Here is a 27,581-nt window from a genome sequence, read left to right as displayed (position 1 = left end):
ACTTTATGATGACCAAAAACTGTATAGCACTGAAAAATCCATCACTAGGTAAATGGATAAAAAATTTCTGGTATATCCACACAAAGGAATACCACTGAGCAATGAAAAGGTCTGAATGACACACATTCAGGAATCTTAGACCCGTTATGCTAGAAGATACAAAAAGCACTATATGATAAATGATACGAAACTCTAGAGAAGTCTGAGTATACCTTTAACAAAACCCTACAGCTGTACACTTCAAATAGGTGCATTTTATATGTAAGTTATAGCTTGGTAAAGTTAACATTTTCTGCATATTAGAGGACATAAGATTTCTCCTCTTTAAAATAGGGACAATAATATCTACATCATATGTTGTTGTGATGAGTAAATGAGTTAGGATTAGTTCATATGAAACACTTAAGGCTTGTCTGGCATATAATAAAAACAAAAAAATGTTAGCAGGATAACTGCACGACAAAGTCACTATAACCAGTGGTTCTCAACTTAGGGCAATTGCGCCCCCCAGGAGAAACTACGCAATGTCTGGAAACATTGCTGATGGTCATGACTGGAGGGGTACTACTGGCACCTGGCCAATAGAGGCCAGGGATGTTGCTGAACATCCTACAAGGCATAGAACAGCCTACACAGCAAAGAATAATCTGACCCAAAACGTCAATACAACAGAGGTTCAGAAACCCATTTATTAAAGAAAATAAGTGATAGAACAATCCACAGATGGAAAAGAAATATTCCAAATGCACATAATCAACATGGAATTCAAATCCAGAATGTATAGGGGGGTGTGTGTGTGTTGTTCGTGGTGCAAAAGTAATTGCATTTTTGGACCATTAATTTTAAATCATTATAACTAGGCTCAAACACATCTTTATTAATCAAAATAGGAACCATTACAATCAATGCATTTTTGCCAACGAGAAATAAGTTTGTTTATTCCTGCAGCGTAAACATCCATGCTTCTGGATTCAACAAACTCTTGGAAAGCATTTTTCTGCATCCTGCTGGTGTGGAAGCATTTCACCTGCAAAAAGTTGTCAAGATGCTTCAAGAAGTGGTAGTTGGTTGGCAAGAAGTCAGGTGAATCTGGCAGATGAGGCAAAATTTCATAGACCAATTCCCTTAACTTCTGAAGCACTGGTTGTGCAACATGCAGTTGGGCATTATCATGGAGAAGAATTGGGACCTGCTAGGCGCAGTGAATCACGCCTGTTATCTCAGCACTTTGGGAGGCTGAGGCGGGTGGATTACTTGAGGTCAGGAGTTTGAGACTGGCTTGACCAACATGGTGAAACCCTGTTTCTACTAAAAATACAAAAATTAGCCAGGCGTGGTGGCAGGCGCCTGCAATCTGAGGTACTCGGGAGGGCGAGGTAGAATTGTTTGAACCTGGGAGGCAGAGGTTGCAGTGAGCCGAAATTGAACCACTGCACTCCAGCCTGGGTGAGAGTGAGACTATGTCTCGGAAAAAAAAAAGAAAAAAAAAAAGAACTGGGCCCTTTCTGTGGACCTATGCCAGCAGCAAGTGTTGCAGTTTTCGGTGCACCTCATCAATTTGCTGAGCATACTTCTCTGCTGTAATGGTTTCGCTGGGATTCAGAAAGTTGTAGTGGATGAGACTGGCAGCAGAGCACCAAACAGTGACCGTGACCTTTTTTTGGTGCAAGTTTGGCTTTGGGAAGTGCTTTGCAGCTTCTCAGTCCAATCACTGAGCTGGTCATCACCGGTTGTCATATAAAATCCACTTCTGTTGCACGTCACAATCTGACTGAGAAATGGTTTGTTGTTGTTGCACAGATGACGACACTTCAAAATGACGATTTTAAAAATTTTTGCTCAGCTCATGAGGCACCCACTTATTGAGCTTTCTCACCTTTCCAATTTGCTTCAAATGCCAAATGACCACAGACTGGTCGACGTTGAGTTCTTAGGCAACTTCCTGTGTAGTTGTAAGAGGATCAGCTTCGACAATTGCTCTCAATTAGTTGTTGTCAACTTCCAATGGCCGGCCACGGTGTTCCTCATATTCAAGGCTCTAGTCTCCTTTGCAAAACTTCTTGAATCACAGCTGCCCTGTATGTTCGTTAGTAGTTCCTGGGCCAAATGCGCTGTTCATGTTTCGAGTTGTCTCTGCTGCTTTATGACCCATTTTGAACTCAAATAAGAAAATCCCTTGAAGTTGCTTTTTGTCTAATATCATTTCCATAGTCTAAAATAAATATAAACAGCAAGTAATAAGTCATTAGCAAAAAAAGTGAGAACTGCCCATTAAAATGATGTATAACATAACCACATTTAAGAAGGTTTAAGAGGGTATTCCAGTATCAAATGACAAATTTCAATGATGCAAAAACCTCAATTACTTTTGCACCATCCTAATATACCCTACAAATCAAAAAGAAAAGAACAAGACCAACAGGAAAAAGAAGGAAGAATGAGAATAAGACCAGAAAACAAAACATCCTCAACCTGCAAGGAATGCAAAGTGAACACAAGAGTTTTAAAACCAATAAACTGACAAAAAATAAAAATTCTGACAATATTACATGTGGGTGATGACACAGAAGAACAAGAATCTGTATTATACACAACAGACAAAAGGTAATTATGGCCAATATGTATACATGCATGAATGCACATATACATTCTTATGCATGTATTAGAGTAACAAATAATGAATAAACATAGTGGTTACTCTACAGATTGATATCTTCAATTACTGTTCCTGCTTTTTGTAAGCTTTTAAATGGTTCCCATTCACTGAACACTTATGTATCCAGTAAAGTAGATAACATAGGTGCTTTATATATTTCATATTTGTTAGTTCTTAACTCTGTTGCAGATATTAATAGTCCTCTTTTTTCAGATGTGTAAAACTGAGTTTCAGTGTAAACTGAATCTCTGAGAGATTAAGTCATTTTCTCAAGGTTCAGAACAGTAAGTGGCAGAGTAAGTGCAGGATTGAGGCTAGGGTCTTTCTACTCCAAAGCCTAACCCTGTCCATCCCAGACTGATACAATATTATAACCTACGCCCTGATATTTAACAAAATTAAAGCATTCTTGGGAATACTTCTAGTTTTCATAGAAAGATCCTCAATCAAGATCATTCTGGAATGTGCAGAAGATAAAAAGAAATGGGATGGCAAAATGCAGAGAAAGCAAGGCAAATGAAAGCTACAAACCTCTCCCCTAGATAAATGTACACATGAGCTGGGAGCGGTGGCTCACGCCTGTAATCCCAGCACTTTGGGAGGCCAAGGCGGCTGGATCACCTGAGGTCGGGCATTCAAGATCAGCCTGACCAACATGGTGAAACCTCGCCTCCACTACATACAAAAGAAATTTAGCCGGGCGTGATGGCAGGTGCCTGTAATCCCAGTTACTCGGGAGGCTGAGGCAGGAGAATAGCTTGAACTCGGGAGGCGGAGGTTGCAGTAAGCCTAGATCGTGCCATTGCACTCTAGCCTGGGCAAAAAGAGCAAAACTCTGTCTCAAAAAAAAAAAAAAAAAGAAAAAACAGGGCCAGGCGCGGTGGCTCACACCTGTAATTCCAGCACTTTGGGAGGCCAAGGCAGGCGGATCACGAGGTCAGGAGATCGAGACCATCCTGGCTAACACGGTGAAACCCCGTCTCTACTAAAAACACAAAAAATTAGCCAGGCATGGTGGCGGGCACCTGTAGTCCCAGCTACTTGGGAGGCTGAGGCAGGAGAATGGTGTGAACCCGGGAGGCGGAGCTTGCAGTGAGCTGAGATGGTGCCACTGCACTCCAGGCTGGGCAACAGAGACTCCATCTCAAAAAAAAAGTAAGAAAAATAAATGTATACAGTACACAGACATGAAATTATGTATATAATTTCAGTGGTTCACAAATTCCCTGGGAGCCCCACCGACAGGTCTTTCTTCAGATTCCAGGTTAAGAACGGCTACTTTAGGGGCTAAATTCAATTATAATATTTAAGTGACCAAATTTCTTTGACCAGAGTTATGCTATCAGCTAGTGCATAAGCGTTTCACACACTGCTCGTGTTCAGAAATCTTTGTTTGCCTCAGTAAAATTTACCATCATTCTTACTGTAATGAGCTCTTTGCTCTAGAAGTACATACAAGGGAAGTAATGAGATTGGTAGACATATGACACTGGTAGAATTAGTTTAACTGAACATCTGTGTAAAGGCTACCTTTGAGAGTTCGAAGATAGAACAAGGAACATCACACTAAAAGGAGAAAAAAAAGAGGTTGGCTCCTTTTTGTATCTATAGACAATTACTGGTAAAACTTACATCCCACTTCATAGACTATTTGCAAAAATGCACCATAGGGTTCAACATCTTCAGCTGTCATACAAGAAAATGTCACACAACAGGGATGTTAATCCATTAGTCTATTTTTTTCACTTCTATTTGTCTTTTTCTTTATATGTCCTTCTTTCTCATTTTGGGCGTTGGTTCGTGTCTTTCCTATTCTCTAGTCCCACTCATAATTCTTTCATTCTGCCATTTTTATCCTGTAAATAGATGTAATGTAGGATTATTTTGTTATATAGATTTCATGTTTTCCAGCAACCTAATCTTTCGGTCAATAAATACATCTAAACTGGTTACTTTATCTATCCTTGTTTCTCAATTGAGTATTTTAATATGAATCTTTTGATTATGACAAAGATACACTGCCCGACCAAACTTTAGTCAAGCCCAGGCTTATCTGTGCAACAGTTAAAAAATCTAGTTTTAACAAGAACCTCCCCAATCCTTGGTATCTGTTCTTCATCCTCCACCATTCCCCAGATGATGTCTGATCACGTCTTCAGCAAGAATTATGTTAGGTTACTTTAGCCAGAATCTCCCTGATGTATCCTCTTAATAATTTTCCGTCAACTGATCGCCCTACCCCCAACTATCTTGCTCCTTGGCTATAAATTCTCACTTGCCCATGTTATGCTCAGAGTCGAGCCCAATCTCTTTCCCCCACTACAAAATCCCATTACAGTGGTCCGTATACTTATTTCGAAAGTCCTGAATAAAGTCTGCCTTACTATACTTGGACAAGTATCATCATCAAATAATTTTTTTAAACAATAGGAAAGGGAGGCACCGTCTATATTGTATAATGATTTGGAGGTATGCTCCGTCCAGCATACTGTCTCGTTTATTTCACAAACATCTGAGTACTATGAGAAGAATTGTGTTATGCAGACAAAAGAACTAGTAAACACTTGTGGGAGACTTCAAAAATTAGAGAAATTACGTAAAATGTCCTCATATTTCTTAATGATAAAGCATGTCAACCATAAATTTATCTGCAACGTTTAAAGTTATATTTTTTCAACAAGCATAACATGTGGGGAGAGATTACAACATACAATGACTCCATACCACACAAATTTGGCAATTAATTTTAATATCGCCTCCTTAGACTTTAAAGAACACTCCCTAAGCATACAGATTTATAGTATTCAATCCCTTAATTTTTCTAAGTATCTTCTAGAATTTGACTTTAGTCTCCTTTCCATAATTGAGAACAATTATTTGTCATAAAGATGGTTTGCATGCCCCAACTTAACTTTCATCTAGGAAATTAGTGAAATAAATGGACGAGACCTTGAAGTTTTTAAAATCTGGATTTCAAACCTGACTCTGCAAACAAGCTAGTACAAGTCACTTAACATAGCTCCCTGAATCTCATTTTATTCCCCCTCGTAAAGCATGCTAAAATACATCTCATAATGTTCTAAGGGTGAAATGAGATAAAATATCTCCATTACTCAGCACAGTACTTGGCATAAAATCCAATGTCCAATCAACAAAGCGGATTCTAAGCTTGTTCAACTCTTGCAAGAAAGAGCGTGCATTTTCTTAAATCTCTGCCCTCACAATAACTAGCATTATTCACACATAAGAGAAACTCGGTGACTCCCAGGGACTGCCTTAGGAGAAAGTTTCTGGAAGTTTTGACATTCCAGAAACTTTCTCCTAAGGCAGTCCCTGGGAGTCACTGAGTCAGTTCATTTCCATTATTTTTTTGGAGGCAGCCCTAACTCCACAGATGTATTCCAGTAACAGATACACCAGATGTTTATACAAAAATGTTTTCGTGATATTTTAATCGTCTTAATAGCCTTTCAACAGGTTCTCATGGTTCTTAGAAGACAAATTTTTACTATGGCCTAGTGATCCAGTTGGTCCCAGCTCATTTCCCGCCCTCACTTAGGATGTTCTGGCCACATCTGCCCTCTAGCTGATCCTTAAACACCCTAAGCTTATTCCATCCTCGGGTCCTATTTCCCTCCAACTGGAATGCCCCTCTCACATCCTAACAGGCTAGGCTCAAACACCGCCTCCTAAGACAGCCCTTGTCTTGAGTCCTCTGCCTCTCCCAGTACTCCACTGCATCCATAGCATAGCACTTCCCCACCACCCCGAATTCTCCCTGCTTTCTTTCCAAGTGAGTTGTCTCCTCTAGACTGTGAGCTTCTTGAGAACAGGGACTGTGTCTGCTTCTAGATGCATCCCCACTGCTAGAACCGTGTCTGGCACAGAGCAAGCCAGCGACCTCCGGCCTGCGGCTTTGAGGCTCACGGCGCTTTCGCTGTAACTGCGCGAACCAACTCCTGAATAGCCCCTTTCCTGGGCTCGAGGCCAAGCGCCTCTTTTCCCCCAGAGGGCCTTCGTCGGGAGTGCTGGTCGCTCATCCTGCCGAGTCACAGGTGAGGTTTAGGATTCTCCGCCCCGGCGGACCTCCACAAGACCGCGAAGCAGGTGAACGTCCTTCCACGGAACCTGAGCTGCCAAGGGCTGGGGAGGGGAACAGAAGCTGGCGTCGGCTGCCTCCAGAACCTGTCAGGAGTCTTTTATGTGGACTATAGAGGTGAGGTGTCGGTCAAGGAGGTGGGCCCTGACTCAGAGCAGCAAGAGAGAGCAGAAAACCGGTCACCGCAAAACGGCTTCCAAAGAACCAACTGGAAAACTCACCGGAAAGCGTAGGCTGCCCAGACGCCCCGAGGGACCAAAGATGAAGGGAGGAGCCCTGGTAAGCAGACAAGACTGCGCGCGTCGAGCTTGCGCAGCCGCAGTAGAAGTCGCACGCTCTTCGGCGGGCTGCGCAACCGCAGTGGAGGCCTCGTGTGCCCGGGGTGGGGCACCAAACTGGGCGGAGCTAGGCCCCCTCGCGCGCTGACGCGACTGGTCGCGGCGGAAGAGTGTAAGCACGCAGGCGCGATGGTGGCTCGGGGGGCAGGGAGGCGGGGCCGCGCAGGCGTTGTGAGAGGCGGTAGCGGTGGCGGCGGCGGCGGTGGTATCGGCGGCAGCTGTGAGGGGGTTCCGGGAAGATGGTGCTGATCAAAGAATTGTGAGTGGGTCCGTGGGCGCGAGCGAGGCCGTGGGACGGCAGTGATGGGAGACTTGTTGATGGAGAAGTGGCAGGATATTCCTAAATCGGAGTCAGCCTTGTGTCAGCCCCTCCCTGCGGGCTCCCCCTCCCTCCGACACGCGCCCCCGGCCCCTTCGAAGCCCCTCAGCGAGTGCGCCCCTCGGTCCTCCAGGCATTGCCGTGGTAACACGGCCTCTCCCTTCCCCGGGGCGAAGGCGGCTGGGTCCCGGCCCGAGCGCATGGCTCGGGAAGGCGCGGCCGGGAGTTTCCGCTGGGACCCGCCTTCTCCCCAACCCCCCACCCCCAGGCTGAGTCTGGGCCCACCCCCAGGCCCGCCGGTGGGAAGGAGCCGCAGTCCGAGGGTGGGAGAGACACGTTGGTTCTGACTGATTTGTCGTCCGGGGTGGAGTCCGCTGGTAACCAGCGGGAGATGGGCTTGCCGGTTGAAGACAGCCTTCGTGTCAGTACTCGCGGTGGGACGTTGGCGCCCTGAAGTTCGTGGTGGAGCCGGGAATCCGGAAAGCCTCTGCTCTGCTGGGCAGCTCCGTTGACTTGACGGGAGAGCCTTTTATCTTTTTGGTTTCCGCATGTTTTAAGATGAGGTGACATCCCGGGCCCCACCTACTTTCTTAGAAGTTAACACGTGGTCTGTCAAATGGAGGGATTTCGAGGTGCATCCGACTGGCCAAGTGATTTTTGTTGAAAAGTCACGGCTTTTCCCACTGGCAAGGACTGTAAACATTACGGAAATCCGCTTGCCTTTGAATGTTCGTCTGTCACAGCTGGTTCGTGTCGTCAGCATCCTTTGGGCAGCTAGGGAGGTCGAGTATGGCCCATTCGTTGGTTTTCAAATTCTTCATTTTAAATTCTTAGAAATGTTTTTGGCTTAATTTAGCTTTCTTCAGACACCTTATTTTTAGTGTTCTTAAACCTTTAAAAAGTCACTGATGTCACTTCTCTAAGACTTAATACCTCCCAAAGACTCCGTCTCACCCAGAGTAAAAGTCAAAGTCTCTGCAACAGCTACAAGGCTTTACACTTTTTTTCCTGCCCTGATCTCATTTACTACCTTTTCCTTGCCCATTCCATCTTCGCAAGCCTCCTTGCTGTTCTTCTACTACTCTAGAATAAGTTCAGTTCAAGGCCTTTCCACCTGCTTTTGTTCCCTTTGCTTGAAGTGTTCTTCCCTTGGCGCACTAACTCACCTCCTTCCAGGTCTTTGCTCAGACGTCACCTTCTCAGGGAATCCCTTTCTGAAGACCTAATTGTAGTTCCCACTATTTGGAGTGGTATTTGCCTTCCCTGCTTTGTCGGTCTCCATAGTACTTATCACCATCCAACATGCAATACAATTTATTATTAATTTTTTTCTCCTACTAGTTGTATTCTCTTTTTACATGTAAGGGCCGTTAGTTTGTTTTGCTCACTCTCATATCCCCAGTTTTTAGAATAGTCCCTCGCATGTAATAGGTGCTCAGTAAATATTTGTTAATGAATTGATGAAAAATGATAACTTTGGTCAGTGACAGGGATTTTGAGAAGAGACATTTTGCCTTTTGTTGGTAGAGTGAAAGTTCGCAATTAAAGCTTATTTATAGTACTGAATATTGGGTTTATATAAAACTTTTCTTCCAAGTCGTTTATACAGTGTATCAAACAAGTGTTCATTACTCTGACTTCTGTATGATGTGGGTAGATGGGTGGCAGACACTAAAACAAATGGAGAAAATAAGAAGGAAATTGACTTGGACCAAGTTACACAGAAGTGAGTTGCAGAACTGATTTTAAATAGATCCAGTCATTTTTCTTTCATTGGAGTATTTCCACCCTCCAAAAATGTTACAGACAAACAGTATTCAGTAGATCCCTTTAACAGTATGTGAGTAGTATGAAGCTAACCCTAACTCTTGGAAAGCAGTTCCTATTGGGAATTTGCGCACTGTGCTTTTTGCAAACATTTGCTTTCATTATGAAGATTTAAATGTACCCAGATAATGAATGTTGACACGTGCCCAAAGTCTAATTATTTTTCCCAAAGAGTTATAAATTAAGTTTCTCGATGTTAACTCTTTATGTGTATCTCCCCTAGATTTTTTTTTCCTCCTAGACTTTTTGAAGGTAGTAGCTGTTTCTTAAGTAATGTCAGTATCTAGCGCAGCATCTAGTCCTAACATGCTCTAAAGTATTCAGTGTTGTTCAATGAAAAATTGATGCTTCTTACTCTCAAGTCAACCTTCTAAAATTCTTGTTGGTTAGGAGCAATGAATAGCCAGATATTGGTAACTAAAATACTTTGGCAAATGTTTGTTGTCTTATAAAATTATTTTTTATTTTTTGGTTTTTTTTTTTAGGCGGAGTCTCTGTTGCCCAGGCTGGAGTGCAGTGGCATGATCTCTGCTCACTGCAACCTCCGCCTCCCAGGTTCAAGCGATTTTCCTGCCTCAGCCTCCCAAGTAGCTGGGACTACAGGCACACGCCACCATGCCCGGCTAAATTTTTTGTATTTTTAGTAGAGACAGGGTTTCACCCTGTCGGCCAGGCTGGTCTGGAACTCCTGACCTCAGGTGATCCGCCCACAAAGTGCTGGGATTGCAGGTGTGAGCCACCGCGCCTGGCCCTATATTTATGTTTTTATAAGAATTAAAATGTTAGAAATGACTTTTGAGGTGGGCTCTTTCCCTTCAAGTTATTATTTAAGCAGTAGATGAAGTTACCATTAATGTAAAGTCCTGGTTTTAAAGAATTAGTTATTGATTCCATTTGGAAATTATTTTTATGAGGATTTTCAGACATTTGAACATTTTCGATTGGCACTAAAAGTTGAATACTGCTTTTAGAATAACAACAGAAAATCAAAGCCTGTATGTTCCTTTTCCCTTTTACTTGTTAAGCAAATCTTGAAGAAGTTACTTGACTCATTGTTCTGAATGTCTTAATCAGTCACTTTCATTTTTTGAAAGAAATTTCCTTGAAAGTGTTCTTAAATAAAAATAGGGATCTTCCTGTTAGTGAGTGTAAAATTACTCAGCAGTGATTCTTTGGTTTTGTGAAACTTAAGGGAAGACTAACTCTTCCTTCTCTATCCCTCCCTTCCATTCCCTCTGCAGTCCATCATCTTGGTTCAGGCCTTTGTGACAGTTCTTGCCTAGCCTCCCAAAAGATAGCTTTCCCCACTTCTCCTGCTTGTCAGTGTTTTCAGCCACCTGCAGATGACTTCTTCAGATCAGATGTAGTTGTCACTTACCTCTTGGACCAACCTTTTAGGATTCCTTATTGCCTAATGAATTTAATGGATTTCTTACCATAGTATTCCAGGTCCTGATAATCTGCTCCCAACCTATAGCTTTCTAGTCTTCCCCTCCCCCATTTTATGCTCTGGGACAGTGAGCAAGTTAGTGTGTACTGAGAAGAGAACTAAAATGATTCGGAATTTCTAGGTATAGAAGGACTTACAAGAAGTTTATTCTTGATGGAGAGTAGAAATTAGTGACCATTGTGGGTTTGAGAGTGTTCATTGTTTTTGAATCACCATTATCAGAAAGACAAAGAGTGGCGAGTAACTCAGTAGTCAAAGGGGAGGGAGTAACAGACATGTACATGTTGGAGATTGAGGTAATGTGAACATTCAGACATAGATGTTTGAGGAGAGTAGGGAGAAAGGAGTGGATGGAAAGTGTAGCTGGAATGCAAACTAGATATGATCTGGTTCTATTACTCTCTTCATACTTACGAATAAGAAAGACTATTAAAAAAGAATGCCCAGGCCAAAAAGATTGTCACTAATACAAACAATAAACTAAATGACTCTTACTGCAAGAAAAAAATAAAAAGAAATTATAGCTGAAAAGAAATTGGAATGAGGAAAACTATTGAAAATTTTCCATAAAATGACAGGTAAGATTAGGAAAGTATGAGAAGGATCGTATACCCTCATCCCCCAAAAAAGGAAGTTGCTGTCTTGGAAGCAACTATAATTATGAGACCATTGATATACAGGGATGGTCTTGGTTTTCAGGATTTATGGTGGAAATAAATTAAGGACTCTTCTTATAAAATCTAGAGATGAGATGCAATATTTTGATAAAATAATATACCATGATACTGTTTTTGGATTTTATCTTTTAAGACTGCTTGCAATGGAGCTATAATGACATCTTTTTGGTATATACAATAAGAAACCCTTGGACAGGATCAGACACATGTCAACCTTATATTGTATATATGCTGGAAGGGATTATTATAAGGTTCAAGTAGTTTCCATAGTAAAATTTTTCTTATTAATTCTACAAGACTCCTTATTTTTCTTTTAGTAAACTGGAGGAATAATTGAATAGTGGGGGAACAGTTTCTGGAAGCATTTATTCAGTGAGATTCAAGACACGTGTTCTGTAAGAAGCATCATAAAAACAAAATGCACAGTATGTAGGTGGAGAATGAAACCATACTAAAAATTTAGTCAGGGCAACCTGACCAGACAATCTACAAATAATACGTTCTGTACCCTGCAGTTTTCAATGTTGAGTTTTCTCTTTTTTCTTTACTCACAAGAATCTCTGCAGCTGCTGTTTGGGGTCCTGGGAACACTAAATGCAAATGATCATTGAGACCCAGGAATGATAGTTTTAGTTCCCCAATTACAGTGTAGGCATTGCAAAGACCCTCTTCCATAAACGACACCCTTGTATTTTTTTGATTTAAGAGACCTGTCTCTGTTATCATTGGATTTAAGGTAAAACCTCTTCAGAGATCTGTGTTTAAAGCTATTTCATATGTAATATATATATTTTTTTCTTTTGTCTTTTTAGCCGTGTGGTTTTGCCATGTTCTGTTCAGGAGGTAAGTTTTTTGTGCTTCTGCATCATTTTATTGGTATATGTACTGTACTTTGATATGTTACTCTAAACTCACATTTTCGTAGTATTGATTTACCTTTTCATTCCACCTTAATGTGACAAAATTAATTATATGAATGATAATTGCAATGAATTGCAAAATGAATTAAATGAATGATAATGAATTTCTTGCTACACTGCCTTGTTTTGGAAGAGTCTAAAGAATGTAGTTTAACCTCCTGTCTAGTGCAGGAATTCTTTCTACAACATCCCAGAGAAATGAGGCTCCAGCCTTAAGTACTTTAAGGTTAAGTAGCTTGCTACTTAGAGATGCAGCCTGCTTTACTGTTGGACATTTTAAACATTTGTGTTTGAATCAAAATCTGCTTTTCCTATAATGCTTGACTCTTGTTTACAGTTTATCCCATTTGAGCAATGGGAAATAAGCCTGTTCTGTCTTGCAGTGGTTAATCCTTCAGGTTTTCTGATGGCAGCTCTCCCCTCCAGCCCACCCCATCCCCCACAAGCACTTTTATTTCATCTTAGAAAGTCTCAAGATTAAACATTCCCAGCACATTCACTTGGCTTAATACAGCATGATATGTGGACTTGCTACCAGCTGGTCCTATTACTGTATGTCTTGTAATTGTTGATCTGAACTGAAAACAATATTCCAGACATGGTATGACCAGCACATAACTGTAAGAGCTTATTGTTTTCCTCGGTCTGGACATGATACAGAAATATATCACCTATTCAGAACTTGTATGTCCTGCAGTTATAGCCATGTGTATTGTAGCCAAGAATGAAGATAAGAGCAGAAACAGCTTCTGAGAAATCAAGATATATATAGCAAAACCCATAAAACCCTCTAGGCTCTTCTGTAACTTGCACACAGTTCCCATTTGCTCAGTTATCTGGTTTTCCTAGAGCTGACAGTAGATTAGAAGCAGTGACTTGGAAGTGGGACAAAACAAACTGATAACCTAAGAAGTGACAGTTGACAGAAGACAGAAAGAAATGCAGGAAGTGAAAAAAAGTAGCTGTCTGGCACTGTTTAGTGTAGACTTGAACACAGTTGTATATATCTCAGGAGGATTCACTGTATTAAAACACTCCAGAGAAGCTAGGCACCCTATTCTCTATTTGCACAATTGATTGTTTGAAGTTGAATGTGGAAATTGACATTTGTTTCTGTTAGACTTTTTCTTTTGATTTCAGCTGGTTGAATCAGCTTGTCGAAATCTTTTTGAGTCTTGGTATTGTCACTGAAAATACTGTTCTCGGCTTTTTGTTATACTCCGCCCCCCCTCCTTTTTTTTTTTTTGGAGATGGAGTCTTGCTCTGTCGCCCAGGCTGGAGTACAGTGTTGCGATCTCAGCTCTCTGCAACCTCCACCTCCTGGGTTCAAGCAATTCTCCCTGCCTCAGCCTCCAGATTAGCTGGGATTACAGGCACCCGCCACCGCACCTGGCTAATTTTTGTATATTTAGTAGAGACCAGGTTTCATCATATTGGTCAGGCTGGTCTCGAACTCCTGACCTCAAGTGATCCACCTGCTTCAGCCTCCAAAAGCCCTGGGATTACAAGCATGAGCCACTGTGCCAGGCCTATATGCACATTTTTAAAACATGCCTTCTGTGTCTATTTCTTATTCTTTTTTTTTTTTTAATTTTTTATTCTTAAAAAAGGAGAATGAGAGAAAACTAAGTAGCATGCCATGAAATGTCAGTCCATTAACATTTTTTTGGATACAGTTCATTTGAATTTTGTTATTGTGTGTTCCTGATGAAAATGAAATTTATCTTTTGACTTAGACTCATTTTAGTCCTGTTTTAGAATATGATAGTGTTTAAAAGTGCATGTTGAAGGTACTTAAGGATTGTGGCATTATTAGACTAACCCTAGTGTTGTATCATGGAAAGCCGAAAGGAGAAATACAGTCCTCTCTGCAGGCCCTACAGAAATTTATTTTGGGAGCATTTAAGAAATATGTTTGGTTTCAACTTCCCAAACACTTCCAAATTGAGTAAGAGTGTGTTTGTGGGTGTGTTTTTAAATTTAACTAATAGGCAAGATAGTATCATATCTCCATGTGATTTGTAGATATGAATGTTTACTGAGCTTAAACTACCTGTTGTTTTGGTCCCTCACATAAAATGTTAGTTTTGAAATTACAGTTCTTAGAGGTAGATTTTTGTAGCTTTTCTTTGAAAATATGCTTATAAAGAAGAAATACACTTCTTCAAGCTGTTTTCATTAGAAGGAAGAAATTTAGCCAAATTTGAAGTGATGGAAGATAGTACCATGGTTGGGTCACTGTAACAAATTAGAACACGAGAACTTTTTCCAACATTTGTTGGAACTAGCGACTCCAGATTGGCGTATAAAATACAGTTGACTTACAGGTATTGATGCAGGCCTCTGAGATTTCTGATTCACGTTAAATGAAATAGAAACTACTGTCAGCAATTTCCTACCTTTTATGGTAATATGTATACATTTATATTACTTTAAAAACAGTTTCTGTTTATTCTCTTTACTTGAGGACTCACAATGAACCATTTCTGATCTTGGGCCCCCAATACTGTTTCTGGTTAGCTGAAGAAGGACCAAATTGGGTGTATCATAAATAAGTCATAAGTTAAAAATGACCCCAGAAGTCTACTAAGATTTGGACTATCTATTATGTTTCTTTGAATCTCCAGGCCTTTGTTATTACAGTTTACATCCCTCCCCTTTATCATTAAGAACGATATGCTGGTTGCTCAGCTTTAGTTGGCAAAGTGCCAGTTGTATTTTTGCCATACCTTTCTTGGAATTTTGTGAAGTTAAGTGAGAAATAATAGAGGTGAAAATGCTTTGTAAAGTACAAATATATATTGTTCAAAAGTTGACCCAAGTTTCAAGACATTTTCTTGATAAATGGATAGTGTAAAGGCACCAAAGTGTTTGGCAAATTTTTTGAATAATGAAAGTTCTATAAAATACAGGTTTTTAAAACTATAATAATCTGTGGTTCGTCTTCCTAAACATATTAATTTCTAATTTGAGTTGTGTTTTCATATTGAACACGGTTGTGCTGAATTGTTTGGATATGCTTTTCTATATCGTCTATATTATTAAGATTTTAGCATACTAAATTTCTGCAGTTACTACTGACTTACTCAGTTTCTGTGTTCTTTGAAATTTCAGTATCAGGTTGGGCAGCTTTACTCTGTTGCAGAAGCTAGTAAGAATGAGACTGGTGGTGGAGAAGGAATTGAAGTCTTAAAGAATGAACCTTATGAGAAGGATGGAGAAAAGGGACAGTACACACACAAAATTTATCACCTAAAGAGGTAAGCGGTGTTCACATTTGACGCCTTGTAACTACCTGGCTTACTTATGATGCATGTAACTAGCTAACTTAACTAGTAGATGTGAAGTAAATTTTTAATTTCAGTGTGATAATATATTGCATTTTAATTTTTTGAGAGAACCTCCTCCTTTATTTATTTGTAAATTAGAAAAGGATTATATCTGCTTATAACAAAAATTCAGATAAAAACTTAGTCCCTGCTCCTTGCCATCAAATATTTGTAACACAGAGAGAAACACTAGAAGCAGCTTAGAGTTTATCCTTCTAGGTCATTTTCTGTATATATTCAAAGGAATTTTTAAAACATAGTGATGTATTACTTGTATCAATTTTAGTTTTCTACAACAAATGGACCATATGAATGGTTTTGCAGTTTGCTTTATTTGTGATGAACATCTTCCATATTGTTATTTAATATCTGTGTGATTCTTTTTAAAGCTAAGTAAAATTTCTTCTGGACGTAGTATAGTTTACTTAACCATTCCCTACATCGTAAGTCCATTTAGGTATTTTAGATATTTTCTAGTTTTTGTCTGTTATAAATAATGTTTCTGGCCAGGTGTGGTGGCTCACATCTCTAATCTCAGCACTTTGGGAGACAGAGGCAGGAGGATTGCTTAAGCCTAGGAGTTCGACACCAGCCTGGGCAACACAGGGAGACCCCATTTCTACAACAACAACAACAACAATAGCAACAACAAAATTGGCCAGGCGCAGTGGCTCACGCTTGTAATCCCAGCACTTTGGGAGGCTGAGGCGGGCAGATCGCGAGGTCAAGAGATCGAGACCACCCTGGTCAACATGGTGAAACCCTGTCTCTACTAAAAATACAAAAATTAGCCTGGATGTGGTGGTGCACGCCTATAGTCCCAGCTACTTGGGAGGCTAAGGCAGCAGAATCGCTTGAACCAGGGAGGTGGAGGTTGCAGTGAGCCGAGATCACACCACTGCACTCCAGCCTGGTGACAGAGCGAGACTCCGTCTCAAAAAAAAAAAAAAAGAAATTAGCGGGGCATGGTGGTGTACGCTTATGGTCCCAGCTACTTGGGATGCTGAGGTGGGAGGATCACTTGGACCCAGGAGTTAGAGGTTGCAGTGGGCTATGATCACTGCACCTCAGCCTGGGTGAAAGAACAAGACGGATGCTGCCAAAATTGCCCTTCAAGAGTTTGATAGTATTTTTCCATATTTTTCTTTTTAATTTTTGCTAATTTCATAGACAAAAGATAGTCTCTTGTTAAAATTCGTATTTCTTTATTAGTGAGGTTGAATGTCTTTTTATGTTAATTGACCGTTTGAATTTCTTGTATGACTTTTGACTCTTCATATGCTTTCTTCATTGTTTTTTTTTCCTCTGGTTTGTTGAAGTTTTTTTGCACATTCCCCTAAGTTTGGCAGTCTAATCTGTATCTTTGGCATAAATATTTTAAAACAAAAAATGTTGGCCAAGTGCGGTGGCTCAGGCCTATAATCCCAGAACTTGGGAGGCTGAGGTGGGAGGATTGCTTGAGCTCAGGAGTTTGAGACCAGTCTGGGCAATATAGTGAGACCTCATCTCCACAAAAAGGAAAAACAAGCCAAAAAAAAAGTACTACCAGTATTTATCTAAGGGCAGAAGACCAGTAATGGCTTTTAAGAGTCCATTTTGTCATTAGTCTGCCTAGTTAATTACAGGTGGGGGATCTTTTGCCTCTATTCTCTTCATATTGAAATGAATCATACTTATGTTTTGTGGGACTCCTTAAAGTTGTAGCTGTCATGATCAGATTTTTTTTATATTTCCTCAGCTTAACTCTGCTACTTGGTTTACAGTGACCCATAACCTATTCATCCTTGGTTTATAGTGACACATAATCTTATCTCTTTATAGAAACTTAAATTTTATCATTATTTTGTCTTAGAATACAGCATTTCTTTGCTTCTGTTGCAGGTTTGACTTGAGAAATAAGGCAGTAACTCTGATCAATCAATTATCCATAGAGAAGGTCTTTTCATGGTTTCTATTAATTTGTTAGTACCCTAAGTATATCTGAAAAATATGTCTATTGAGAGAAGATTTTGGCATTCCAGATGGTATAGTCTATATATATTGAAAAGTTTTGAATTTGCTTATATATACTCAGCTTTCTTTTTCTAGCATTTTTGCATTTACCTGTTAATTGAATTATACCACCACGTATAAAAGTTCCTCTTAAAGACACTGGACTCTTCCTGGGGGTTCTAAAATAAGCCAAAAAGTTTGATGTATAAAATTTTTTGTTGGCCTCTGATGTTCTGTTTAGATCCCTATCCTATAAGTAAATAAATTTGAAATAGATTCAAAATGTCCTCTGGTTGAAATCTAAGAGTTGGAATGTTGAGGAAGTATTTGATACATTCTTGCATGGAAAAGAACAGTTTGAAATAATATGTAATACATAATATGTTACATGTGTTTTGAAAAAAATCAGAAAAAAAAAAAAGCCTAAAAGAGGTACATTAAAATGTTGAGAATATTTATCACCTGGTAGTGGGATATGGGTGATTTTAAAAATCCCACTTAAATCATCCATATCCCACTACCAGGTGATAAATATTCTCTTCTGTATTTTCATTTTTATGAGAAAGAAAAGGAATGTTAAATATGATTTTTGAAACAGTTGATTTAGGTAACACTCCAGTCATGAATAAGGAGTCTCGTAAGTTGAAGAGGGCTAGATAAATATGGTTAGTGCAAGAGATATTCTTATTCCGGAGAGGTTATTTGGGGATGAGGTTCAGAATTCCTCTCAGGCTTTTAGTGGTTAAATAAAAGAAGATTTTGGCTCTCGGTGGCCAACCTTCCAGCACATTTGGGCTTCTAGAACAACTCCATTCCTAGGAGGAGCGGGGTACCCTGTGGTTTTACCCTCTCGTGCACTCATTTACTTGTCATTGCAATCCTGAGAAACAGACAATATTCATATTGTACCTAAGACACTAAGGCACATATTTACCCAAAGTCACAGCTAATAAGTGACAGAATGGTGACAGAGACCTAGGTGCTCTGATTTCAAATCCTACACCCTTTTGTCCCAGATGGCTGATGAATACAAGGCACTCCCATGAGAAGGGGGAGAGGGGATCTGATGGGATGGCGAGGGTTGATTCCCATAGAAGGTTGGCCTTATCACACAAAGATGGCAGCTGTGGGCAGAAGCACAGAGAGGAATGAGACAGGAAAGGGAAAAAGGCAAGAGGGTGGCAGTAATGAGTCTCAGGCAGCATGGCAAATAATGACTATTCTGACAGTAGTGAGGAACAAAAACCTAACCAATAGTAAATAAACTGGGCAAAACAGGGCCCATTTGCTGTCCTCTGGAGGAGGGAATGGCTATGGGGCAGTCAGATGTCCACACTGATGAATTTGTCAGTGTCAACATTGAAAGCACATCAGCCACAGGATAACTATATTATGAAAGGGCAAAGAATCATTTAGTAGTAAGTGCTGAGGCCTTCACTGTTCTGCAGGAAAGACCTCCATCCCAAGGCAAGCCTAAAGGTGCAGCCCCATCAGACTTACGGTTTTCTTTAGGGCATCAGCTCAGCATGCTGAAGACATACCCACAATCCCTAGCTAGTTTTGGAGCTCTCCCTGAGGAAGTTAAATTTGTGTCTGGTAATATGTTTGCTTTTTCAACAACATTTACTCCATAAATTATCCTAAGCTGGGTGCACCGTCACTGTATAACATCAATAAAACTATAAACTTGACTAAGGCCACCAAGGCCTTATTTTACTTTTGAGATACTTGAAATTCTGAGATCTACTTTAGCCAGTATAACTCAAGTCTCTGGATTCCCTGACCTGTATGCTTTCCGATTTCAGCAAAACACTTCTTGGTAGCATATATACGCTTAATCTCAACCAGAAGGTTGAGAAACAGTCTTTGTGAATATCGACAAAATCCGAAAGTTGGTGACTCATTGCACGGGACATTTGAAATGTCTGGTTTCCTTGAATCTCAGGTGATACATCATCTCATGGGATAATGAGATTTTGTCCATATTTTGTTTGATAACTTACAGTGAGTGTTTGCCCATAGTAATTCTGAACAGATCTAGTACTTATGTATTTTTACTGTGTGCTGGTCACTGGGTTATTGGAAGTGTTTTAGGTGGGAGTTTATTTATTTCTCACAGCAGCTTTTTATAGTGAGGAAACTGAGGTCCAGAAAGGTTTAACTTACCCCATGTCTCACTGCTATTTGGTAGCAGAGATAGGACTTGAACACAGACCAACTCCAGAACCTGCCCTCTTAACCACTTTGCTCAACTAACCACTTTGCTCTACGTCAGAATCCTGTGGAAGAGTTATTTTCCATTTCCTGAAGTTAACTCCTTGGGAGTTTACAGAAAAATTCTTCCAAAACCACAGGTTTCACCATCTCTTACTTTCTCTGAAGTCTTTAACATCTAAAGTCTTCTTCCAAAATAAAGCTAAACTTAACAAGGTATTTAAGATTCCCTATTGTATAAGTCCATCCAGAACAAAAACCCTTGGCTGTAAGCAAGCCAGTCTCTTTGTTGTCTTCCTCACATAAACTGTTCAGCCCACCCTGAGTGTTTTTTTCAGCCCCTTATGCTGGGGTCTCTCATAACCTGCTTGGTTTTCTGAGTACACCCCAGAACTATCCTATGTAGAGGCATTCCATGGCTGATTTTATTCACTTAGATCCCTCTTCCCTAAACCCATCCTATTTGTCATTTCTACTCATTTTGATACCTAGTCATATATTTCCATATGTGCATGTTTGTCTTGTTGTATCCCATTTTCCACTAAAGTTTGTTTCTTTAATACTCACTTAGTAGTGGATGGTAGTGAAAGAGGAAGGAATTTACTGGGCAGAGAATTTTGGAGCAAGACAAAGAAATGTGTTGTAACTTTCAGATGGTATTTCAGAGAAAAGCTTGTAGCTCTCCTGAGACCTCACTGTACGAACACACTGACGAGTCCTTTTTGCTGGTTTATTTGCTCACCCTTCTTGAGGAAAGTCAGCTTTATTATTCCTTATTCTGCATAAGTGTTACACTTTCGCCATCTTCAGTCAGTCCTGATTGATGGGGAATTTATAAAGTTTTGCCAACTCCAGAACCACCTTGTTTCCCAAAGGTCGAAACAGAAGAGGTTTTTATTGAAAAATCGTTATTTTAAAATTTCATGTGGTTCCAAGGTAAGAGTACATTTTTGTAAGCAAAAGGAGTCATTTGCCAGGAACTTAAATTATGTTTAAAAATGAGAAATTTAAATCACCCGAAAATGAAAGGATTGATTGTAATATACTTCTTCACATTCAGAGAGCATCTTGCACATGTAAGAAATTAATAGGCTGGGTGCGGTGGCTTGCCTGGAATCCCAGCACTTTGGGAGGCCGAGGCGGGTGGATTATTTGAGGTCAGGAGTTCGAAACCAGCCTGGCCAACATGGTGAAACCCCGTCTCTACTAAAAATACAAAAAATTTAGCGGAATGTGGTGGCAGGCACCTGTAATCCCAGCTGCTTGGGAGGCTGAGGCAGGAGAATCGCTTGAACCTGGGAGGCGGAGGTTGCAGTGAGCCCAGATAATGATTGCACTCCAGCCTGGGAGACAAAAGTGAGACTCCGTCTCAAACAAAAAAAGAAGAGGAAAAATTTATAAATATCAGCCAAATATAATTTGCTCTTGAGTCAAGAATTAGCCATCATAGACACGTTATTTGTCATTATATGTAGTTTAGTCCTAAATTTTTCACAGTTCAAAGTTTTCCAAATCAAGAGTGATGCTGTTTCTGAAAAATATCAGAAGTATTTTCTGAAATATATTGTTTCCTCTTGATGGTGTATCTCATTTTTCATTTATTATTCCCCTTTTATTGTGTGAAAAATACTTTTCTCTGTTTTTTGTAATTCTCCAGGACTTTAGAGTCTCTTGTCTCCCAGAAGTTAGGCACTTTGTGTCTGATTATTTTATTCCCTTCCCACAAACTGGGGTTTTAAATCATTTCTGTAATTTCCCTCCTCATGTATCTTCTTTTCTTTCTTCCATCTCCATCACTACTGTTAATCAATCAAAGTTACCATTCTCTCTCTTAGACTTGCCCCCTGGCTGATATTTTGCCATCCATTCTTTTTCTGGCTTTAAAATTAATTGAGATATAATTTATATGCCATAAAATTCATTCTTTTAAAATGCACACTTTAGTAGTTTTTGGTATATTCAGAGTTGGGCAACTGCCATTGTTACTTAATTTCAGAACATTTTCAACAATCCAGAAAGAAATCTCGTATTCATTAGCAGTCACTGACTATTACCCCCTCCTCCCAGTGCCTGGCAACCACTGATCTACTTTCTGTCTCTGTAGATGTACTGTGGATATTTTATATAAATGGAATCATGTAATATGTGGCCTTTCGTAATTGACTTCTTTCACTTAGCGTGTTTTCAAGGCTTGTCTGTGTTAAAGCATGTATCACTACTGCTTTGATTGCTGAGTAATATTCCATTGTATAGGCCTGCCACATTTTGTTTATCCATTCATCAGTTGTTGAACATTTGGGTTGTTTTCACTTTTGGCTGTTACAAGTAACATTTGTACTGTTACAAGTAACATTTGTACTGCTGTTAACATTTGTACATACTTTTTTGTGTGTGTGTGAACATGTTTTCAGTTCTCTTGGAGAACTGAAATTCTCCAACTGAAATTGGCTAGGTCATATGATCACTCTGTATTTAACCTTTTGAGGAACTGTCAATCTGCTTCCCGAAACAACTACACCACTTTATAATGTTACCAGCAGTGTGTGAAGGTTCCAGTTCCTCCACATCCTCATTATCTTTTTTATTACAACCATTCTAGTGTGTGTGAAGTGGTATCTCATTGTGGTTTTGGTTTTGATTTGCATTTTCTTGGTGATTAATGATGTTAACATCTTTTCAAGTGCTTTTTGGTCATTTGTATATTTTCTTTGTTTGAAGAAATATCTGTTCAAATCTCGTACCCCCACTTTCTTTTTAGTTTTTTTTTTTTTTTTTGGAGACAGGGTCTCACTATGTCATCTAGGCTGGACTGCAGTTGCTTGATGATAGCTCACTGTAGCCTTGAACTCCTGGGCTCAAGCAATCCCCCCACCTCAGCCTCTCGAGTAGCTGGGACCATAGGTGTGCACCACTGTGCTCTGCTAATTTTATTTTTTTGTAGAGGTGGGGATCTCCCTGTGTTGCCCAGGCTGGTCTCCAACTCCTGGTGCTTAAGCTATCCTCCTGCCTCAGCCTCCCAAAGTACTGGGATTACAGGTGTGAGCCACTGGCCTTGGCTGCCCATTCTTTTTTTTTTTTTTTTTTTTTTTTTGAGACAGTTTCACTCTTGTTGCCCAGGCTAGAGTGCAATGGCGTGATCTCGGCTCACCACAACCTCCGCCTTCAGGGTTCAAGAGCTTCTCCTACCTCAGCCTCCCGAGTAGCTGGGATTACAGGCATGCGCCACCACGCCTGGCTAATTTTGTATTTTTAGTAGAGACGGGGTTTCTCCATGTTGGTCAGACTGGTCTCGAACTCCCGACCTCAGGTGATCCACCCTCCTCAGCCTCCTAAAGTGCTGGGATTATAGGCCTGAGCCACCACGCCTGGCCTCTGGCTGTCCATTCTGAAATTGAGTTTTCTTTGTTAAGTTGTCTTATTTATATATTCTGGGTACTAGTTCCTTATCATAGAGGTGATTTGCAGATTTTTCCCCCATTCTGTGAGTTATCTTTTCACTTCCTTGATAGTGTCTTTTGAAGCTTAAAAAGTTTTTAATTTTGGTGTTTACCTGTAGTCCCAGCTACCTAAGAGGCTGAGGTGGGAGGATTGCTTGAGGCCAGGATTTCAAGACCAGCCCGGGCAATATAGCAAAACATACTGCAACCCCATCTCTACAAAAAAATTTAAAAATTAGCCCGGTCACAGTACAGCGTACCTGTTTGTCATAGCTACTCAGGAGACGAGGTGGGAGAATCGCTTGAGCCCAGAAGTTGGAGGTGGCAGTGATTTATGATTACACCACTGTTCTCCAGCCTAGTGACAGAGCAAGACCCTGTCTCTTAAAAAACCAAAGAAAAAAATAGTTTATGATTTTGATGAAGTCTGATTTATTTTTTCTTTTTGTAGTTTATACTTTTGGTGTCATCAAAGAAATCATTGCCCAATCCAAGATCATAAAGATTTACATCTGTATTTTCTTATAAGAATTTTATAGCTTTAGTTTTTATTTAGGTCTTTATCCATTTTGAGTTAATTTTTGCAACCATCCTTTCTTGCCCAGTCCAGTTAATTTTTTCACACAAAGCCAGAATGGTCATACAACTGAAATCAGGTTGTGCCATTCCTCTTTTTAAAGCTTTCAGTGGCTTCCCATCATACAAAGAATAAAATCTAAACTCTGTGACCTATAAGGTGGGGCCCATGTGGTCTTTCTGCCCTCTTTCCATGTTTGGTCACTGCAGTCTAGCCATGCTGGAGGCCTAAGAATGGCTCAAGCAGGTTAAGTCTTTTGCTGTCTTAGGACCTGTAGTCACGCTGTTCCCTCTGCTTGCTGTTCTGTTCCCTGCCTCCGTACCCTTGGATCACTGCTGTAATATTATTTCCTCAGAGAGGCCTTCCCGAATACCCTTGCTTCACTTACTGATTGCCCAGTACCCTGTTCTTTAATTTCACTGCACTGTTTGTTAAGTAATTCTCTTTGTGTTTTGTTGTGTACTAATCTGTTTTCTGCCTCCATCCCTGGAAATAAGTTCTGAGTAGGAGTTGTCCCTGTGTACTCACCATTATTTATATAGCCCCTGGCCTGGCACAGTGGGCACAGGAAATACTTGAGTGGATGAATGAATGAGGTACCCAGTATTTTATGTATGTATGTATATATATATTTATTGTTATTATTTTTGAGACACAGTCTCACTGTGTCCCCAGGCTGAAGTACAGTGGTGTGATCTTGGCTCACTGCAGCGTCCACCTCCCTGAGTCAAGCGACTCTCCTGCCTCAGCCTCCCAAGTGGCTGGGATTATAGGCACCTGCCACCATGTCCAGCTAATTTTTGTGTTTTTAGTAGAGACAGGGTTTCATCATGTTGGCCAGGCTGGTCTCGAACTCCCAACCTCAGGTGATCCTCCCACTTTGACCTCTGGCAAGGTGCTTGGATTACAGGCGTGAGCCACCACACCTGGCCCTTTCTTTTCTTTTCTTGCCTTCTCAGCTGAGCTTTTCCTGACTAGTGAAGAGAAGGCATCACAGTGTATTGAAGGGATATTTCAGTTGATCATAAAATGAAAGATTAATTGGTTTATTTATGGTAAATTAATCTGGTCTTCAAATTCTTCCCTATATTTTTGTGTGTTTTGATGTTCATCTGCAGTGGGAAGGAGAAGGGTGGGAAAAGTTGTCTTGCTTGTGTGGTTTACAGATAGATGTAATAATTTCCAGGGAAAAGTGCAGTTAGAAATGATTTGCCATGGTATTATTTATCTCAGGAATAGGATTAAAAAAGGAATGCGCCTAGATCAGGCGTTCAGTGTACCTTATGGTCATATTTTACCCTGAAGTTAAATAGTCTTAAAGTACTATTCAGAGTGGGAGAAGGGGTATGTATTCCTGAAGAGTCTTCATGGTCCTGGGCGTTGTGCTAAGAGTAACTCTTAACTCTTCACTCTTAAGCAGCTGAAATGTAGCCATGTTTACCTTGAGGTAAGTGAGCGCTGTTCCGAGTATTGGTTTATCCTGAGGGAGCACCATTTTGTGAATAGTTTGGGAGGACAAGAGAAGGATTGTCCTTTTTGCGTGTTTGTTTTTGAAGGCCTACCTCCCATTTTGTTAATTCAGTTAATAATTGTTCCTTTTCTGAGGCTCTCTAAGCTTCCAAAACAGGAATCTACTACATTTTACTAAAGGGCCTTACTATTGTTCATTCGGTTAATAATTGTTCTTTTCAGAGGCTCTCTAAGCTTCCAAATCAGGAATCTACTACATTTTACTAAAGGGCGTTACTATTGTTCATTCAGTTAATAATTGTTCTTTTCGGAGGCTCTCTAAGCTTCCAAATCAGGAATCTGCTGCATTTTACTAAAGTATCTTGCTAAGTGATAACTGTGGTGCCAAAATGATGTATATGCTCTCAATAATATATACCTGGCACACTTGAACTACCATGTTAGGAATATATTAAGGTTGCCATTAATGAACATTTCTAACCTTTGAAGTAGAATTGAAATTTAATTTTATTTACTCCATATATACATTTTCCTCAAGTTTAGTCAGTTACTTAGATTCATTGAGGAGAGATGTATTTGATAATGTTCTCACATTAAACATAAAAAAAAAGTAAATTTGAAATAAATCTAGCTTATAGGTTTGGACTTTATTAACTCAGTCAAAACATAAAATGAATCGTTGGAATTCACATGGTGGGAAAAGTATCTTAGAAATAAGATAGTAGGCATTTGGGAGCGAGATAAAGAAATAGTAAAATTTTCATATAGATTTGTCTCATGTTGGCCTTTAATGATAAATGCCAATTTCCTTCTATTTGAGTCAGCAAATTTTAGAACATTTTATGAATATTAAGGTTCTTCACATATCAGGCACTATAGGAATAAATGGATAGTTAAAATATGTGTCTGAGTTAATACAGAATTGTTTCTCCTGCCTTTTCGTTCTTTCTTTCTTTCTTTCTTTCTTTTTTTTTTTTTTTTTTTTGTTAAGACAGAGTCTTGCTGTATCACCGAGGCTGGAGTGAAATGGCATGATCTCAGCTCACCTCCCAGGTTCAAGCAATTCAGCCTCAGTGTCCCGAGTAGCTGGGATTGCAGGCACCCACCACCATGCCCGGCTAATTTTTTTATTTTTAGTAGAGATGGGTTTCGCCGTGTTGGCCAGGCTGGTCTCGAACTCCTGACCTCAGGTGATCCACCCACCTCTGCCTGCCAAAGTGCTGGGATTACAGGCGTGAGCCACCACGCCTGGCCTCTCCTGCTTTTTCTAAGTTGACCAACTGAACCATTGATAGATCTGTTTGTCATACTCTCAGATGAATAGGTAGTCTTGTAGCTTGGCTTAAAAAATTATCCTCATGTGTTCCATTGTACCCTGATTAGACCTCACCCACACTTAAAGGGATTTTGGTTCTAGTTCTTTAGCAATGGGATAAATTTTTTGGACAGCTAGATACTCTTTGACTTTTAAAGTGATGTTATTTTCAGTTATCCTGGCTTGGTGTTTCTGAAGTTTGAATGAATTGTTCCACCATTTGAAAAGAAGTGATCAGGCCGGGCTCGGTGGCTCACGCCTGTAATCCCAGCAGTTTGGGAGGCCGAGGCGGGCGGATCACGAGGTCAGGAGATCAAGACCACCCTGGCTAACACGGTGAAACCCCGTCTCTACTAAAAATACAAAAAAATTAGCCGGGCGTGGTGGCGGCGGCCTGTAGTCCCAGCTATTCGGGAGCCTGAGGCAGGAGAATGGCGTGAACCCAGGAAGCGGAGCTTGCAGTAAACCGAGATCCTGCCACTGCACTCCAGCCTGGGCAACAGAGTGAGACTCTGTCTCAAAAAAAAAAAAAAAGAAAAAAGAAATAAGTGAACAAAGAATTAGCTCCTTTCATTTTTAAGGCTGTGAAGACATTAAGGAAGATTTAAATGAAGAAAGGCATATGAAAGTACCCACCTCCGTGTCAGCTTATAATTAAAAAGCAGTAACTACCATTTTTTTAGCTCATTGTACTGTGCAATGTGCTAAACACATTCCAGTATTTGATTTAATTCTCTTAATAACCCTGCAGAGCAGGTAATAGGAATTCCATTCAACACATGAGGAATTTCAGAGAAGCCAAGTAGCAGGCCTGAGGTCACACAGCTTCTAAATGGTGATGTTGGGATTTGAATTCGATGTGTGTGAAAAGTCTGTGCAAACAAAACTACTCTTTACAGTAGGCTCCAGTCACTAAATCAGTCACTTCATTTGCATTTATTTGAAGACTGTTAAGACTGAT

At 40.2% G+C, this 27,581-nt stretch overlaps 1 protein-coding gene and 1 long non-coding RNA gene across 3 annotated transcripts in view; one reads left to right on the top strand and one right to left on the bottom strand.

Annotated features, from left to right (window-relative positions):
- Window positions 1–659: 659 nt before the first annotated feature.
- LOC129023593 (uncharacterized) lies at window positions 660–7,086 on the bottom strand. The gene is made up of 3 exons (XR_008496854.2): window positions 6,977–7,086; window positions 4,289–4,512; window positions 660–2,212 (listed from the first exon to the last, which is right to left on the bottom strand). It is a non-coding gene; the product is annotated as an uncharacterized LOC129023593 (long non-coding RNA).
- Window positions 7,087–7,207: 121 nt separating this feature from the next.
- The window catches only part of PITPNB (phosphatidylinositol transfer protein beta), a 67,601-nt gene continuing 47,227 nt past the window's right edge, over window positions 7,208–27,581 (top strand). Inside the window, exons 1-3 of one of the 2 annotated variants that reach the window (XM_063662671.1) lie at window positions 7,208–7,352; window positions 12,179–12,209; window positions 15,401–15,546. The gene's annotated coding sequence lies outside the window, so the exon portion shown is untranslated. The remainder of the gene's footprint in view (window positions 7,353–12,178; window positions 12,210–15,400; window positions 15,547–27,581) is intronic. The other variant, XM_063662672.1, reaches the window with a different exon arrangement.

Source organism: Pongo pygmaeus, chromosome 23 (assembly GCF_028885625.2).
Source record: "Pongo pygmaeus isolate AG05252 chromosome 23, NHGRI_mPonPyg2-v2.0_pri, whole genome shotgun sequence".
Lineage (NCBI taxonomy): Eukaryota > Metazoa > Chordata > Mammalia > Primates > Hominidae > Pongo > Pongo pygmaeus.
The sequence above is the reverse complement of the archived record's forward strand: the minus strand, read 5'-3'. Positions and strand labels throughout refer to the sequence as shown.